This window comes from Anolis carolinensis, chromosome 1, assembly GCF_035594765.1.
Source record: "Anolis carolinensis isolate JA03-04 chromosome 1, rAnoCar3.1.pri, whole genome shotgun sequence".
In the NCBI taxonomy this organism is placed as follows: Eukaryota; Metazoa; Chordata; class Lepidosauria; order Squamata; family Dactyloidae; genus Anolis; species Anolis carolinensis.
The window spans coordinates 28,074,303-28,094,505 of NC_085841.1; the positions used below are offsets into that span (position 1 = coordinate 28,074,303).

The 20,203-nt window shown below is 38.1% G+C and overlaps 1 protein-coding gene across 5 annotated transcripts in view; it reads right to left on the reverse strand.

Annotated features, from left to right (window-relative positions):
* The window catches only part of eml4 (EMAP like 4), a 233,205-nt gene that overhangs the window by 135,727 nt on the left and 77,275 nt on the right, over positions 1 to 20,203 (reverse strand). The window lies entirely within an intron of this gene.

Below are 20,203 nucleotides of genomic sequence, written 5' to 3' on the forward strand. Positions count from 1 at the left end.
GTTGCTTGGAGGTATCTTATTTATTGTATCACTATAAGTCAAAGCAGACTTGACAGCAAATAACAACAAATAGAAGAAAAAAGTACAGGGCTATCAATCAAGATAGCTCAATGGAAAAATCCAAGTTTTGGAGAAATATATACCTCTAAGTGTTTGTTGCTGAGATGAAAGGATTGTCTGTTGCTTCATTTGCACACATTCTTGGTGCCTATTGTTGAAACAGACATTTGAGACTCTTGGACAGATCTAGCAGAATCTCCTTTCGCTTTCTTCCTTGAGAGGGGCTGGATGGGGTGGCAGTGCTGCTACAAATGTTTCAGACAGAATCGAGAGACCCAATTAAACTTTTACAATGCTCCAGAGATGTGACAGAAATGGCAGCATCCTGCTGGCTACAGAGCCTGAAATGCATAAAGATTTGAAGGGAGGGGGGTGATATGCAAACTAAGAGACTCTTATCAGAAGTTTTCAGGCAACAGATGCTAGAAGTGGACTAAGAAGGAAAGTACCCTGACTTTCAGTGTTCATCCAATTTGCAGAAGAAAAGGAATTTGTGTGCACATCATGCAAAAATATACATATGTGAGAAAGATTAAGGGATAAGTAGAAAGTAAGTTTCAGACAGGGATAATATTCAAGACTGCAGAACAACCTTCACCAACCTTCATTAATTACAAGCCCCAGCAAGCCTCTCAAATGGGCAAAATTTTGGGACTTAATATACCAAAACACATTTCACCAAAATATAACATTGAAGACTGCAACTTTACTTAAAAAATGATCACTGCACAGATGATTAACTTGGTGCCTTAAACTGCAATTTCCATACTTGTTGGAGGTAAATGGGTACATTTATCTACCATACTTAACATTTTGGTCTGAAAGCATTTCATCACTAGACAGCAGAAAAGTCCACATGTGTTGATATTGTGTGAAGCATTACTTAACAAGAAAATGATCATTGATCTCCAAAGTGCCCCCATCACTTTTGAGAATTGGGTCATTCTGTATCAGACTTTTTATCTCTTTTTCCATCATAGTGACATTATCAAGGAGATGAGCATAGGTGCCTTGAGTTGTATTTCTCATGGTGTTAAGAGTGCCTAATACTTCTTCCAACCTGAAGGTTTCCAGTCACTAAATACTGTATTTAAAAATACTTAGAAAACATTCTACTCTTTTGTTTGGAGGAGGGATAAAATCTAAACTGTTTGGAAAGGGCACAATAAAATTTAAAATTGTCCTATAAATTTCTTTTAACCATGAGGGGTGCAAAAAACCAAGTAGCTCCATTTTCCATTTCAAATATTTATTTTCCAGACATTTCCCCAGTGTATTTTTTATTTTATTATTGTCGCAACTGTTAATGTAAAAAATGGTATGAGTTATTTGCAAGAAATTAATAGGATTTAACTAAATTCAAGTGATGGCTATGGAGCCCAATGTGGATATCTGATTAACTTTTCTTTATTCCACAGCAGAATCATATTGAATCATTGCTGGGTAAATTCAAACTAGCAGACAATAAAGCCCAAATCAACTGCTAGTTGCAATTGGTGAAAGTGTGTGATGTCATAAGTCAATCTCCTGTTGACTTATGGCAGCTCTCTTAATTTCATATGATTTTCTTAGGCAAGAGGTAGTCAGATATGTTTTTGCCAGTTTGTAGATATAACTTGATGTCAAGGCCTAGATCCAAAGGCCTTTTTCTTGTAAAGCACACTGTTCCCCTTTGTATTTATGTTCCATCAAGTCATTTCTGATTTATGGACTTTTCTTGGCAAGATTTGTTCAGGGTGGGGTGGGGAGCTGAGAAAATGTGATCCAATGGGTTTCCATGGCTAAGCGGGGATTCAAACCCTAGTCTCCAGAGTCAAAGTCCAATGCTCAACCACTACTCCATGCTTTCTCATGTTAACAATGCTGTCCCAGTATCACCATAGCCAAGGAACAGAATACTGCATTTTACAATGCACAAGCAGCAACCCTCTTTTGCACAGAAAGTCACATGTTGGCAGAAATTTCACCTGCCCTCTATTAGAAACTGTGCTTTATTACCTGCACAGCAAGAGACGTTTATTGGTCATATTCCACAGTAATTAACAAGGTCACCTATGGAGGCAGAATATAGCTTTTCACAGAATGGGTTGAACAGCACCAGGAAAGTTTTACCACACATAGAGGTGCGAGTTCCTTATTAACTATAACTTTGGGTGATGCATGCGACTAACAGGAAATGAAGAAAATACTTCACAAGAAAAAAATCAACTGCATTTTGGGGCAAGGTGCAAACCAATATTAGGTACTTAAAAAAAAAAGTCTATTTTAAAACTCCAAGCTGCAAAATGGAAGTTATTCAACATTAGGGAAATCTCTCCCAAATACAATACAACCCAGAAACTGCAACTCAGTGGCATTGCAGACCATCTTAATGCCCCTACAGTATGTACCTTGGGATTTCTGAGAGTTAAGTACAGGATCTACTTCTGGCGCAGGTTCACAAGGAGACCAAGGCGAGAGAGACTGAAAAAACATTCAGAGCATCACAGTTGCTTGGCAGTCACTTTACTATCTTTTAAGTACCAAGTTAAAACAAACTTACTCTCTCAGGCATTTTAAGACTCCCTACATTAAGCACTTGCTGAATTGAAAGAAAACAATGACTTTGTTGCTTTATTTTGTTTGATTTTTATGGATCATTTTGACTGACATTATTGTAGCTGCAGGTTTTAGTGCTGCATTTAAATGAAACTGTAGTGAAGACTGCCTTGGGTTAATATTTTTAATGATAATATATAAGCACACTTAGATAAAATAAATTTAATAAGTGTATGATTAGAGTCTAATAGTAGACTAATTTCTGGTTGAAAATTATGGGCTTTTTTCCAGGACTGCATTATAGTTTATCTGATCTGAGCCAGCAAGTAGTTCCTGTGGGGAAAGGGAAACAGCCAGGATAAACCAGAAGGCAGTTAGCCAGAAGTCAGTATCAAAAAACATTCAAGGGTACAGGAACACAGAATAGCTCTGGAATACAGTGAATTTAAGTATACTACACTCAGATGTCCATGTTCGCTGGGATTTAGGGGCATAGGTCCCACACAAAAGTGAAGAACTGGTTATAATTATGGATATAAAGATATTTGAAAAATGCATCAATATAGGTTAAAGAACATTACTATAAATTAATATGGAAATTAACTTATAGTAAGTTAACACCAATAAGAATATAGCAAATATAACTAAAAACGATTCAAAAAATTGCCGGAGAGGATGCCAAGAATCAGGAACATATATACATATGTGGTGGTAATGTAAATATGTAAGTAATATTTGGGGGAAGGTATTTAGAGAAATAGAGGATATAATGAAGATTAAAATAGAAAGAAGTCCTAGTATAGCTTTATTATCATTATATTATAATAATAAACAACTGAAAAAAGAGGATAAAGATGTGATAACAAATTTATTAACAATAGCAAGACTACTTATAGCAGGGAATTGGAAAAGAGAAATAGATATACAAATAGAGGAGTGGTATAAGGAAGTATGGATATTGGCAATAAATGATAAGCTGACATGTAAATTAAAAGTTAAAAGAGGGATATGGTAACAAAGTGATTTTGATGATGTATGGAGAAAAATTACTGAAAAAGGATTCAAAAAGAAAGACGGAAAGTTACCTCCACAAGAGGAAATGAAATTTTGGACAGATGAAAGTAGTGGCTCATGGGGAGGGGAACATGGCAGTAAGGGATAGAAAATAACAGTAGATGCCAAAAGTTAATGTATGATAGATTGTTTTGAATATTATGTGTCTGCTGTAAAACAATGTATAATAAATGTATTGAATTATGATAAATAAAAATTAAACAGTTTAAAGTGAAAAACTGCAAATAAACAAACCACTATACATGTTTTTGTCTGAGAAAACAGCTCCCAAAGAAGTTTGTGGTTTTCTAAAACCACTCTGTGGTCATCATCCACCAGAAGCTGATCACAAAATCACATTGCAGGATCTAGAGATTCTAGATAAATGTTTTCTCTAGAATTCAATGAGTCTTCCAACATGGGTCTATGGTCAACATCGCATAGAAGCTAGCCATAGAGCTGCTCTGGAGGAACTAGAGATTTCAATCAACCCATGAATAATAAAATCCACAAATGTCAGATCCAGAAATATTTTAACAGTTGTGCCTTCAGCCTATGGAAACTTATACTTTGTATGAGGTACTGAGAATTTAGTTCAGGGGAGCAGACTAGAGCTCTTCAAAAACCTTATAAAAGTACAGGTTGAGTATCCCTAATCCAAAAAAACATGAGACCAAAAGTGTGGATTTCAGATTATTTTTTGGATTTTAGAATATCTGTATTTTGCATATGTCCATAATGAGATATCTAGGAGATGGGACCCAAGTCTAAACACACAATTCATTTATGTTTCATATACCCCTTTTAAACATAGCCTAAAGATAACTTTATACAATATTTCTAATAACTTTGTGCATGAAACAAAGCTTGTGTACATTGAACCATCAGAAAGCAAAGGTGTCAGTCAACTTGTGGACAATTTGGGATTTATAGTATTCCAGATTCCAGATGAGGAGTGCTCAGCCTGCACAAATCCTAGGATTCCAGAAGAAAGGGTTGTTAGAGTGTAGACACAGTGTTGCTTCAGCAAGACCCAAGTACAACAAGAAGTTCTCTTACACTCCTTCCCATCCAGGGGAGGTCAACAGCAAGAAAGGAGTTGCTCAAAAGCATGCTACTGACAGCCATTGAATGATTAACTACAGGAGAATTACCGATAGATCTAACAGCTCCTGTTTGATTTTCAAGTCACATTTGACCTCTATGAGAAAAGGACCTCAAAGTAGAATATATTGTTCCAGAACTCATACACTGTAGAGAATTTTTTACTCACTCACATGTTCTCTTCATGAAAGTCTTGTGGCTTGCAAAATATCTATCTTTGTCACATCATTCTGTTCTGGAACAATTTAAACCGAAGACAAACAAAAGATGTCTTATGAGAGCTGAATGCTCACAGTATTGCCATTCTACACTGATTTTTGATACACCAAGGGAGGTCTGTCAAAAACTTTTCATCTACTTTGATGCTAGGCATGATTTAATGAAGGAGATGTATCCAAAACTTGGGAAGCAATGTCTCTCCCACTATTGCTTTGTTGTCTGCAGCCTTCCATTATAACCTTTCAGAACACAAAGTTCACTGAACTATCAGAAAGTCACAGTATTATAAATATTCAGATATAACATTTGTAGTTACCGATAAATTAATTAACCTCTTTGTGTCAGAGAGAATGATGAAGTAGTTTCTGTATATAGTACCTATCCCTGTAGGGAAGCAATAGTAAAATAGTACAGAACACCCCAGAAAATGTAGTGAAACCGGCTCTTGACAAATGTCAACACTGTCTTACCACTTTTCAAGTATTGACAATGGAATTTCAAGACAGATGGAAGCAGTCCTTGCTAAATCTGTTGAGTTCAACTTTTTTTAAAAAAAATCCCAAACATAGTAAGTTACTAAAAGCATTCATCTGAATAGGGATGTTCTGCCTGCGTGGGGAGGAGGGCAGCTCTTACTTTCTTTTTCCATACTCATTTGCTGTAAGTAGGAAGGGCAGTCATAAAATTGCATTCAAATCTTGGTTCAAGATAACCACTGTGAGCAAATTTCAGAGTAACTGTGCCAATCCCTTGTAGTAAATCCTGTGTCAATTTTCAAATGTTAAATGCATTATAGCATATGATGATGCCTTGCTCTGAATGAAGGAACAAAATCACTGTTATTTCCACACTATTATCCATCATTTAAAGCAGTGGTTCCAACCTTTGGTTCTCCAGGTGTTTTGGACTTCAGCTTCCACAATTCCTAACAGTTGTTAAGCTGGTTTGGATTTCTGGGAGTTGAAGTCCAATATACCTTGAGGACCAAAGGTTGGGAACCACTAATTTAAAGTGATGGACTAAGCACGTGTAACCTTTTAGGAAATACATCCCTTATTCGGAATTCCGAAATCCAAAATATTGCAAAATCTGAAATTGTGCACATAGATGGCAGAGATAGTGACATCTTTGCTTTCTGATGGTGTAATTTATACAAATTTTGTTTCATGAACAAAATGTATATAAAATTACCTTTAAACTATGTATATAAGGTATATCTGAAACATAAAATTTGTGTTTAGATCTGGGACCAAGATATCTCATTATATGCTTATATGCAAATATAGGCACATTAAAAAAAAACAGCAAGCAAAAGCCATAATCTTAATACTTCTGGCCACAAGCATTTCAGATAAGGGATACTTCACCTGCAATTAACTTTGAAGCTGTTAAATAAATGTTTAATTCCCTTATACAGGATAGGTCAATGATCGCAAAGGATTTAATAACTTTTGGGGAGGAAAATGAAATGTATATATAAATAATATGATGCTATGGTCTTGTAAATTAAAAACAAAAAATGAAGGAGTTATTAAATATTGAAATCCACACTGTATAACATTCCACTGATATGCTAAACTTCCTGCCAGTCTCTCTATTCTAATGTCAAGAACTGCCCTATATTCTTGGCCAGGATAAAAATTTTCCAGATTCCCCAAAAAACAAAGGCATAAATTTCTCTGAAAAGCTCTTGATTAGATCAAGTCAAAGCCATATGAAAAAGCATTCATAGAAATTCTACAATAATTTATACTCAGTTTTCAGGAACAATCTTAAACATTTCTAAGACTTCAAGATTACAGATAACTATAATTCTAAATATATTTTTTACAAAGGTGTGACTATGCCGTGTGCACTTTTCATACATTTAGCAGGTAGTCAATCAGTAGCAGTTTGATGGCTGAGTTTTTAAACCTTTTAATCTGAAAAATGTGGCAAAGTAAAAAAGCATTTGAATCAGTACACTGAAGTATTAAGGAAAAACGTTTAAATCATCTCCACAATTCCTTGCCATAAAATGACAGACAGGAAAAGATGTTGACTTTTGAAAACACAGGTGAAAATGTCAATCATATTATTATTATTTTATTTGGTAGTAGTTCTTTGAGCAGAACAAATACGGACATTTATCCTGAATGTCAAGTAATAGGTGTTGCAATATCTTATAGCTCTATAAACAGGATGAATCAGGTTTATCTAAAGGAAATAGCTAACCAAGCTATATTGTTTTAATATCCTGCAATAAACCTTCCTGTTGGAGCATGTATATACACAAATTGATATGCACATGAATGAGAAGGGAAAGAAGAACACTGAATAAGGGTTTTGCTACTCTAAGGATTTCTTTTCTTTTTCAATGATTTCTAAAACGCTAAGGATTTCTTTATTTTAAAAAAAATGTACATATTTTCTTACATAGACATACATCCATAGAAAAACCAACTTGACAGTTACAAAGTGTATTCAGTTTGCTAACAAATACATTTTCTCTGAACAAAAGAAGTAAAAACACCAATTTCTTAATGCATGCTGGAAGGAAAGCACTACCACAATTCCAGCAATCCAGGTTGGATGAAGACTGTGGGCAGATCAGTATTTCCCATTAATTTTTTCCTACTGCAGAATTATGGATCTATTAAAAACCTCAGGTTTCTCACTGATTTGTGCCTAGAATAAGGCCATTCCCCCACATCTTCACAAATCAGGAATTCTGAAAATGAACTGGAGTGTTACGTTATTCCAGGTGAGACTTGACCAAAGCAGAATAGAGTGCTGCTATTACAGTAGAGTCTCGCTTAACCAACCTTTGCTCATCCAACGTTCTGTATTATCCAGTGCAGTCTGCCTCCCGCCTGGATCCACAGCTGTTTCTCTATGCAGGCAAGGATCACAGATTTTTAAAAATCTTCACAGGACAGAATTTTTTACGGATTTTACTTCCAACAATGTTGTTACTATAAATTCATATTATGCAATTCTATCTTTATTTGTAGTCAATTTTTGTAGTCAATTTTTTGTAGTCAATGTTTTCAATACATTGTGATGTTTTGGTGCTAAATTCGTAAATACAGTAATTACTACATAACATTACCATGTATTGAACTGCTTTTTCTGTTGATTTGTTGTAAAACATGATGTTTTGGTGATTAATTTGTAAAATCATAACGTAATTTGCCATTTAATATTTTCCTTAATTCCTCCTTATTATCCAACATTCTGCCATTCCGTTTCTCTTGGATAAGCAAGACTACTGTACATCCCTAGATCTAGAGACTATACAATTGATGCAGCCTAAAATTGCATTGAGTTTTTAGCTGCTGCATCACATTATTGACTAATGTGGTTTACAAAGACTCCTAGAACCCTTTCACATGTATCGTCCCACATCTTCATCTTTCTTTGGGAAACAAACAGCAGATGCCACTCTGGTCCTACTACAAACCATCCCTGAAAATTGGCTTTATCAAGCTCTCATCTAAACATTTTTAAGTCCAAAGTAAAAGATACCATCATACAATGGTTTCAGTATTGCACTAGAATGTCAAAGTTTAAATCTCAACTTGGGGTAACCATGGGGCAATCACATACAGTTTTAGAAGACAATGGCAAATCTTTTCTGATTGAATTTTGTCACGAATATCCTAGGGCAGATTTGTGGTAAATCGGATCTACTTAAAGCTACCTCATAAAAATTCTAGCATGGCTTTACCCAGCATATTCCCAATCAAGAATATTTGTATCCCATCAGTAATTGGTGACTGTATTTGGCTCCTATCCTAAACATTGCAAACAAGGAAGATCTTAGATGACAAAATGAAGCAGCCTTACGAAGAAACTGAAGATTTAAAGCAGTATTGAAGTGCGGAATCCTAGTGCCAAGTTTGGCTTTATTGGAATATATTCTGCTGTGAATGTTTAATCTATTTTTCACAAAAGAATTGTAGTGTTAAAGCACTAGAATGTACTTTTTAAAAGTTTCCATTCCTGTGGAAAATATGTGATATTCAAAAAATTATGTATCAAAACAAATTGGAAATAACAAATACAATAATTTAACTAAGGTTCTTAAATATATTTTTGTCAGAAAATTTTAAACATTTACACAGCCTGACATTTAACAAGAAAGGCATCAATACTAGATCAGCCATCTTACTATATGACTGTAATAAAACTTCAATAGTTGACAGCCACATAAGATATCCTTGCATAATGCATAGCTAGCAATCTCCAAGTTTGCTGTACTTGGCATTTATCAACAACATTTGGATATTCTTCAACAAAGCACTAAAACGGAGTGCTTTGAAATTCTTTGCAAACAGTGGATCAGGTGATGCAGAACTGCAATTAACTGGATCTATAGGGATAGTGTGTGTTTACTATGCCATAAAACAACCAAGACAGAGTACATGTCCTAAGCAATTGAAAAACCTCTAACTGGCAAGATAACAAGTAGTTCTGATTATAAAAGACATTTTAAAAGGTAAAAGGCTAATACACATAACCAATAAATACTAGTACCACAAAGAAAATAAGACAACAGAATCTAAAGATAATTTTGTAGCCAAACAAGTCCTTTCTATCCATAAGTTCTGCATCCATGAATTTACCTTCTATGACTTGAAAATATTCCAAAAAAGCAAACCTTGATTTTGTAATTTTAAATAAAAGACACAATTCTTCTATGCCATTATATACAATGGGATGAGAATCCATGGATTTTGACATCCACTGAGGGTCCTGGAACTATGGCCCAATGGATACCAACAGCTCACCACTGTATAATGTGCCCTGTTCAAGATCTCATTCTTGTCTTCCAAGTAAGTGATCAGGAGCCCACAAAAAAGCATAGGAGGAACTTAAACAATTGGGTAAAAGCAACTTAACAAAAGCCTTTTCACTTAAATCTACCCATGTGGGAAATACAAAAGGGTAGGGGGATTTACCATTACCTAAGATTTCTCTAGACCTCCACAGGCACAGGGTGAATTAAAGGGAGAATAACTAAGAAGACATTTTAACACATTGAGTTGTGTTTTAGTTTCATGAAAACACATCTAAACACTACCCATATGCAGTGGTCCCAATTCAATTCAGCCCTCCATGTGCTTACAAGGTGCTAAGAAATTAAACAATCAAAAACTTAACACTACACATTTAACATATTGTTAAGTTTACCTTTCAAGTCTCATTTTACCTACCTAATATTTCCAGTGTGAGTAGATCAATGGGTACTGCTCCGGCGGGAAGGTAACGGCGCTCCATGCAGTCATGCCAGCCACATGACCTTGGAGGTGTCTACAGACAACGCCAGCTCTTCGGCTTAGAAATTGAGATGAGCACCAACCCCCTGAGTCAGACATGACTGGCCTTAACGTCAGGGGAAAACCTTTACCTTTTTTAATATTTCCAGTACTAAATGCAACAGTTCTTACTTCCTATTCTTAATTCTTAAATGGCAGCATGATCTGGAAAAATATAGCAAGGTGGAGAATCGAATTGTTATAAATTGAGAACTTATTTTAAAATGTAAGGCTATGCATCCTGAACTTTTAGATGAATTGAACTGTATGTTGTAGATCAGGGGTCCTCAAACTTTTAAAGCAGAGGGCCGGTCCACAATCCTTCAGACTGTTGAAGGGCCGAATTATCATTTGGAAAAAAAAAAAACACGAACAAATTCCTATGCACGCTGTATATGTCTTATTTGTAGTGCAATACAACAATAAGAATTAAAGAACAATACAATATTTTAAAATGAAAACAATTTAAACCAACATAAACCTATCAGGATTTCAATGGAAAGTGTGGGCCTGCTTCTGGCCAATGAGATAGTCAAGTTAATTATGATTGTTGTTGTTGTTGTGTGCCTTCAAGTCATTTCAGAATTTGGGCGAGCCTAAGTATAAAATTAATTATTTACTTGTTTACTACCTTTATTTACTACATTTATATTCCACCCTTCTCAGCCCGAAGGGGACTCAGAGCAGCTGTATGTCCAAACAATCTATATATATAAAAGGGTAATGACATTTCGGCCTAGGACAAAACAACAAAACTGCACATCCCAGAAACACTAAACTTGGCAGCACAGCCCCTCATCCATGCCTCTACGTTCATACAACAAAAAGAAAAGAAAAATAAAGTCCTAATTAGAGCGAGAGGAATAATTGTTTTTATCCAATTGCTGCCAGTTAGAAGGCTAAGCTCCGCCCACTTGGTCTCCTAGCAACCCACTCAGCCCAGGGGACAGGCAGAGTTAGGCCTCACTTAGGCCTCTTCCACACTGCCTATCAAATACAGATTATCTGATTTTAACTGGATTATATGGCAGTGTAGACTCAAGGCCCTTCCACACAGCTATATAACCCATTTATAATGGACTTAATGTAAGGTAAAACCTTTACCCTTTACCTTAACTAGTACTACCACTAATTCCTCAATACTTTTATTTCTCATACCACCATACTTCGCCACAGCAACGCGTGGCCAGGCACTGCTAGTATATTATATTATTAGCATAGCACAATATTAGCATTATATATTACTATATTGAACTATGCCACTATAAGGTAAAGGTTAAGGTTTCCCCTGACGTTAAGTCCAGTCGTGACCAACTCTGGGGGTTGGTGCTCATCTCCATTTCTAAGCCGAAGAGCCGGCGTTGTCCATAGACACCTCCAAGGTCATGTGGCCGGCATGACTGCATGGAGCGCCGTTACCTTCCCGCCGGAGCGGTACCTATTGATCTACTCATATTTGCATGTTTTCGAACTGCTAGGTTGGCAGGAGCTGGGGCTAACAGCGGGCGCTCACTCCACTCCCGGGATTTGAACCTGGGACCTTTTCGTCCGCACTATACTGTACCACTATACTGTAATATTATATGTAATATATAATATATAATTAACATTATTATATAGTATTATTAATAGTATTATATTGTATAACATTACAGTATTTTTATCAATATTATATGTATATACAATATATTATATTATTAAAACTGATATAAAATATTATATTATAAAACTGAGGGCGGGGGCCAGGTAAATGACCTTGGAGGGCCGCATCCGGCCCCCGGGCCTTAGTTTGGGGATCCCTGTTGTAGATAGTAAATCTATCTCATAGATTCAATTCCTGGTAACACTGATTGAATCAATTACTGTTAAGCAATTCAATTACAGTCTAATCCACAGTGAAAGGAGCCAGCAGTGTTTTTTAAGGGCTCCCCAATTTTGCAAAATTCAATTCCACCACAATTTTTTTTAAATTTTAAAATTCATGCTAAATTAATACCTTTGTTAGAACAACTGAACCAGAAAAAACATGCAAGACCCTTTCTTTTTTCAGATTTTTTCTACAGGTTGAATATCCCTTAGAAAGAGGGTAATATAGATGCAGTAAGTGTATAGAGATACGGTAAATGTGTTAAAAGATAGCTATTACAGTATCCATTATCCAACATGCTAGGGATCAGAAGAGTTGGGGATTTCAAATTTTATGTTTATTTGTTTTTAATACCTGCACTTGCATATATATACATAACTAGCTTGGAGACCCGGCGGTGCCCGGGTCATTTGAGAAAGGCATTGTTTGCCTGTGTTCCAAGTGTAGCCTATATCCAATGTCAGCTGGGTTCAGTGGGTGCGGGTGAGCTCCAACTCCCATATGCAAGTCCCATCGTCCAGTGTCCATCCCCCTCCAAACAGAGCCAGTATGTAGAATAGGTCATGAGGGCTCCATGTACCATGTTTGGTCTTGATCAGTCATTTGTGTGGGTCGCGGTGCTCTCAGGAAGTGAGTGAAGGTATTGGAAGTCCCATCGTCCATGGTCCATCATCCTCCAAACTGCACCTGGGTGTAGAGTGAGTCCTGGGTGTTCTCTGTTTGAAGTTTGGTCTTGATGAGACATTGATGGGGGTGACAGTGATCTCAGGAAGTGAATGAATATACTGCAAGTCCCATCATCCAAGGTCCAAGCTCTTTCAAATCTCACCAAGATGTAGAGTGGGCCATGGTGGCTCTATGTGCCAAGTTTGGTCTTGATCACTCATTAGTGGGGGTCACAGTAGTCCCAGGAAGTGACTGAAGATATTGTAAGTCCCCTCATCCACGGTCCCTCTTCCCCCAAACTGCACCAGGATGTAAAGTGGGCTACCCTGCACCTGCGTGTCAAGTTTGATACAGTTTTGTCATTCATGGGCATCACAGCGGTTTGTGGGAGGTGAATTGGATGAATGTACTGCAAATCCCATAATCCTTGGTCCACCCTCCGTCAAACTGCTGCAGCATGTGAAGTGTGTCATTTGGGATATGTGTGCCTGGTTTGGTTCAGTTGTGTGATTTGTGGCAGTTGCTGTGGTCTCAAGAAGTGAGGGAAGGTACTGCAAATTCCATCATCCTTGGTCCATCCTGCCCCAATATACATCAGGATGTAAAGGGGTCAACAGGAGTTCTGTGTGCCAAGTTTGGTCCATTTCTATCATTGGTGGGCATTGCAGTAGTCTGTGGGAGTTAGAGTGTTTGAAAGTACTACAAATCCCATCATCTGTGGTCCATCCTCCCCCAAATGGCAGCAGGTCATAAAGTGCATCGTGGGGATGAAGTGTGCCAAGTTTGGTGCAGATCCGTCATTCCTGTTGGTCTCAGTGGCCTGGGATAGTGGTGGCCAATCAAAACGCGAGCACATATTCCACCAGGCCAATCAAAACGCTGATACATACTCCGATTTCACTTTTATTATATATATAGATGTGATATCTTGGAGATAAGATCCAAGCCTAAACACCATGTTTCATATATAACTTATACACATAACCTGAAAGTAATTTTATACATGGCATTTTAAATAATTATGTGCATGAAAGAAATTTTGTGTGCCCTGAATCAACAGGAAGCAAAGGTGGCAGTATGATAACCACCCATGTGGAAAATTTTGGATGCTCAGCCTGTATAACAATTGTGCAAAAATATGCACAGCAACTTAAATCAAAACAACTCTGAGTGGAAGGGAGAAATGGCATCAATATTGTTCTAGAAATTTAACTCACAAGCTCAAGGATTTTCAGAATACAACATCACAAAGAATGCAAGAGAAGAAAACACAGGCTGCCAAAGGGAAGGTGACCTCAGACACAAGAGCAGCAGATGTGAGGCACTTTCTCAGCACTACTGAAAGGACACCAGAGATGTGGGAGCAGCATGATAAATGCCCATTATCCAGATGCATTGGGAATATGGGATGTGTGCGTGTGATGAAGACCAAAGCACTCTAGGAAAGATGGCTTAGAAAGTTCTCAACCAGGATTCTGCAGAAAATCATGACTAAAGGCTGGCTTAGTATAATCACATGTCTAAAGGCAAGTGTCTAAACCATCCCTTTCAGAAGATTTTGACTCTAAGGACTCCTCAGAACTGAAGCAAGCCATTTCAAAAATAGATGTCACAGCTTTACTCACTGCTACCACAACTTAACCTCAAATGTTAAGTTGGAAAATGTCAAATGTTTCGTAGTAACATTTTGCTTGGAACACGAAGGAGGAGAGGAAGTCCTACCCTTTACATTTTCTGTTTCCACCACTACAGTCACAGTTTTTGACTTTTGTGGATTTGATTATTCACAGCTTGATTAAAATTGTACTATGTCCTCCAATGCAATTCTATGCTCAACTTCAACCAGAAGTTGATGAAAGAGTCATGTTGCAGGACCTAGAAATTCTGAGAGAGGTGTTCTCTCGGGGAAAAAAGAGCAATTACCGTATTTTTGAGATATAAATAATGCCAACAGACAGGAAGCACAATAAAAATAGGGGGGAAATCCATAGTTTTTCTCTTTTGTGGGGATCCTGTGGCCTAACCCCAGTAAATGTAGATGGTTGAATATCCTTTTGGAAAGCCAATGTAGTATATTGGCTCGATTATTGGATGGTGACTCTGGAGACTAGGCTTTGAAGCCCTGCTCAATAAGGAAAACCACTGGGTGACTTTCTGGAAGTCACACTTCCTCAGTCTCAGAGGAAGGCAGTGACAAACCTGGACAAAAGAAAATGCTTTGATGAGGTCTCCTTAAGGGTTACATAGTTCAAAACAACTAAGAGGCACAAGATGACGATGACAGCAACAAACCACTACTTAAGAGTGTACGACAACAAAAGCAGGAATTGTAGTATTTTATCAGAGCAAAAAGGCTGAAGATGGCTTGTCACCAAAGGTCATTTGAATTAATAAACATTCAGAACAATATAAAAATCAAGTATAAGGAACTAATGGTCTGAAACATTTCCCCCCCCCCCCCGCCCCCAAAATTAAGGGACCAGATACTTCTCTCTTTTCCCTGTAAAGTATTTCACATTAGTAGTGTTGTGCATAATTAAAAGTATGTTTGTGTTGGTCTTTTTCTTCTTGAGAAAAATGGGAAGTATACCAGAGATAACTAAAGACTCAGTATTCAGTCTGTACTTACAGACCATCTGGTTCCATTTTTGTTTTTGTGCAATGCTGCCAGAATACCGGTGACAGAATTTAAATCTCCTTGACCCAGTGAACAGTATTAGTTTTTTTCTGCAATGATGACTCAGAGAAAGGATAAGTCTAACATGCACTGCAAGAAGTTGTTATGCAGGATGTAGCACTTGCCTCCCAGTGTGACCCACTTCCCTTTCCTCCTAAGTCAAAAAGTTAAACACCATAAATCAAAATCGGCCTGATACAAATCCAACTGAACCCTGCTGGGTCCCCTGATCTACAGCTGTCATTTTTGATGCCTACCCTCTGTGTCGCCCTACTGTTTTGCCTGAAGATTATTATTATTTCTGCATAGCTAATCACTTACTTCAGAGGGATTGAAATATATTTTTCAGAGCACTGCCAATAGTTGTATGATGGACTGTTAAGACAAAGCTGTGTCTCCCAATGGCTCAGTATACCTTGCTATTAATAGGTTTGCATCTATATGTTTTGGTGTAAGATTGGGTAGTCTTAAAGCTAAATGCACTGTTGTGGGTTATGTTACTGTTGTTGCGTTCAATTCATTTATGATGTCTGATTACCCTAAAGAATAGAATAGAACAGCTTTATTGTCATTGTACTATTGCACAACGAAATGAAATACCGCAAACCTAAAGCAAACCCATCATAGATTTTATTTGGGTTTGCTATTGCTTTTCTTTGAGGCTGAGAGAACATGACTTGCCATATTTCTTGCTTTGCAGAAATTTGAGTCTTGGTCTCCCAACCCTTGGCCAGCACTCAAACCACTACACCACACTGGTTCTCTAAATGCAATTAATAAGTCTTTAATATGATAATTAACATAGTTATAGAACTGGAGAGGGCATGTAGGACATCCAATCCAGCCCACTCAGAAATGGAAATAGAAAAATCAGAGTTATAGTATTCTGAACACACTGGAGTGGGTGTTGGAAGTATACTCATAAGGCAAATACAAGAATTGCTGAACCCATCACTAGGATGTGGCAGACAGACCTTTAACATTGGAGAGGAAGGGCTCTTTCAACACCACATTTGCTGATGAGGAAAGAGCCAAGGGGGTCATGTCAAGAAAATGTGCAGACAGAATGTCAAGAGCCATTGCTGTAAGCTTCTTTGCTGATACTTCTCATCTCTCAGCACAGGAAAGCCAGTCCACTCTACTGAAATGAGCTCAGAGCTTCACCAAAGGAGGAATAAACAAGAAATGTTGTAGTTGAAAATACTCCACAAGGAGTATCAGAGGTGTCCAGATTCAATCTCCTACAAAGGACATTTAAAGGAAGAGACATATTGCTGTCAGTCATTGAGAAACCACAGCATTATGTTTCTAAGGGAAATCTAACCTTCATTGAAAGACAACCCACTTCTCTCATGGAAAACTGAACCGGGACAACTGCCAGGGAATGCATCCTAAAAAGATCAAACTAACTATAAGAATATGACAGACTATGAAGAATATGACTGCTTACAAGAGGAGAAGACCTTTAACCAAAATCTTCTACTTGCTTTACACCAGTGTTTCAGGGGTTACATTAAAATAATCATTTGTGATATTGCATAAGGAAGTTTCTATTAACTTTTATGCAACAACTTCCCAAGACTGCTCAGTAGCTTCCAGGCCACACTTCTGCCAGGTCGATGACCAAAACAGTCATTTATTTGCCATAGGGTTGTGCCATGGGAGTTTTTTGTGCTACCACCTGATGTGTTTACTCTCCTGAACCAAGTACACTGGCAGAACTTCACGCTTTGCCAGGTTGAAAAAAGAATGCAGCTATTGTTCGCTGCAAGCATTCATACCATTATATTAAATGTACTTGACAAATGTCATTACAGACAAAAAGAGATTCTTAACTAAAACACTTTTTATGACTAAACCAGTTTTCCACAATCTGGGGCCCTTTAGATGTGCTTAATGATAGCTCCCTTCATACCCAAACAACATGAAGACTGGGGGAGTCTGGGCAAAGCTGTTGGAAAAACAGGGTCATTATATATATTTACAAAACACAAGTGTAATAAATCAGCATTATATACCTGTCCCAGTGATATGTTCCGAGTCCTCTCGGGTGAGAAAGGCAGGATAGAAATGATGTAAATAAATAAATGTTCCATTTACATCCTCTGGTAAAGTCAATGCCCTCCTCAAACCAAGTCACCTTCAATAAAGGTTCATCACTGAGTTAATTCTCTAATACATTGTTAATTCAGGTCTGAATCAGGTATTTTCATTGAGTATACTCTTGAGTTCGGAAAATAAAATTGGATGACAACTTCCAGAAGTGTCCAGCAGCTATACTGGCTCAATGTTTCCAGGACAAAAAATTTCTTTTCCAAATTATGAATACCCCAGGAAACGATGGTTCAGAATATAGTCAAAAGTGGATTATTGCCCATGGGGTCTTCCTACAATTCTCACCAAAACACAGTTGAATACATAGACAAAGCATATGTTCATTTCAACCATTGATAATTCAGTTTAAATGAACATATAATATCATTGTCTGCCTACATGCTGACCCTCATCCTTTTTGGCCTACCTAAGCAGGATGTTAATATAGGAAGGAAGACAAAATATTAGCACAAATGAGGAAGAGAAAGTAACAGTAAGCATATATGTGGGGAGGATATAAAAAGGCCAAGCTATGTGTTGGAATAGAACAGAAAATTTATTTATTTATTTAATTTATATACCGCTCTTCTCCCCCAGGGGGACCCAGAGCGGTCTTACATACTGGCAAGATTAATGCCACATATAATACAAAATATAGTAAAACAAACAATCGTAAAAACACACTTAAAAACCAATATCATACCCCATTTAAAACAGTAAAACACTGTGTGACCATTACAACAGGGCCAGCAGCATTGGGCCAAAAGTCAGAGCCAGTCTGTATTCAATTTCACATTAATCCAATAAATGCATCAGATTATATCAACCGTATCTTAGGATGGGCCAAAAGCTTGGTCCCACATCCAGGTCTTCAGCTGCTTCCTAAAAGACATGAGTGAGGGGGCTCCCCTAATCTCCCTTGGCAAAGAGTTCCACAGCCGCGGAGCCACCACCGAAAAAGCCCTGTCTCTTGTCCCAGCCAAATGCACCTGTGACGGCGGCGGGAACGAGAGCAGGGCCTCACTGGACGATCTTAATCTGCGGGGTGGCTCATAGGGGGAGATACGTTCAGAGAGGTAAGTTGGACCAGAGCCGTTTAGGGTTTTGTAGGCCAAAGCCAGCACTTTAAATTGTGCGCCAACTGCGTCCGTACCTTGGGAAGCCTGACATGGCCACGGTGGTCCACGCTCTGGTTATATCTCGTTTGGACTATTGCAATGCGCTCTACGTGGGGTTGCCTTCAAAGACTGTTCGGAAGCTGGAACTAGTCCAACGTTCCGCAGCCAGGTTATTAACTTGAGCGCCGTACAGGGAGCATACAACTCCTCTGTTGAAGCAGCTCCACTGGCTGCCTGTTAGCTTCCGGGCACAATTTAAAGTCTGGATTCAACTTCAATTTGTTTACCCTCATCCAGTCCGACACAGCAGCCAGGCACCGGTTCAGGATCTGGACAGCCTCCTTGGAAGCTGGAGAAAAGGAGTGATAGAGTTGGACATCATCTGCGTACAGATGACACCGAACTCCAAAACTCCGGATGATCTCACCCAGCGGTTTCATGTAGATGTTAAACAACAAAGGGGACAGTACTGAACCCTATGGGACTCCACAAGACAATGGTTGTGGGGCCGAACAGCTGTCCCATATCAACACCTTCTGGGTACGGTCCTCAAGGAAGGACTGGAGCCACTGCAATGCAGTACCCCCAAGGCCCATTCCCACGAGACGACCCAGAAGGATACCGTGGTCTACGGTATCGAAGGCCGCTGAGAGATCCAGGAGAACCAGCAGGGACACACTCCCCCTGTCGAGCTCTCTGCGGAGATCATCCACCAAGGAGACCAAGGCCATCTCAGTTCCATGCCCCGGTCTGAAGCCAGACTGTGCCGGATCCAGATAGTCAGTTGCTTCCAAGAATCCCTGGAGTTGCAAGGCAACCACGCGTTCCACGACCTTGCCCAAAAAGGGAAGATTGGAATAATGCTGAAGGCACACAACAACAACAACAACAACAACAACAACAACAACAACAACCATCACCACCACCGAGTCCAATGATTATTGCCGAAAGAGAAACATGCCACGTTTTTAAAACAACAACAAAGATAATAGAAACGGAAAGGAAATAACTATGGTGACAATGAGATTCTCTTTATGCATTCAGCAAATGTAACAAAAACTGTTAAAACATAACACTCCAGAAAAGATCATGATTTATTTATATGTTTTAAGCAATCAATGGCTAAAATCTTGTTTGATCCAGCATAGTGCAGTAGTTTTGCATGCAGAACCATGCTACATCTAGTATATGTTATATTGTACGTATATGTATAAAAACCACTAGTCTCTCTTAAATCCAAAGCCCCTTATAAAAATTAATCCTACACTTTCTTAAAATAGCATTTTACATGTAAGGATTTTGCCACAGTTTTCAAAGGAATGTTAATTAGTTTTAAAGGCAATCTCTTTATCCCAGCACACCAGTGTGTCATAAAAAAACTGTGGATGGTGCTTATTTTAGAAAACCACAAATCTGATGTTTAAAGAACAGATGTGACAATCTCTGTGGTGTCATCTTTGATAAGGCATATTTCCATAGTTGTTTGCTAGTGGAAATCCAATAGTTC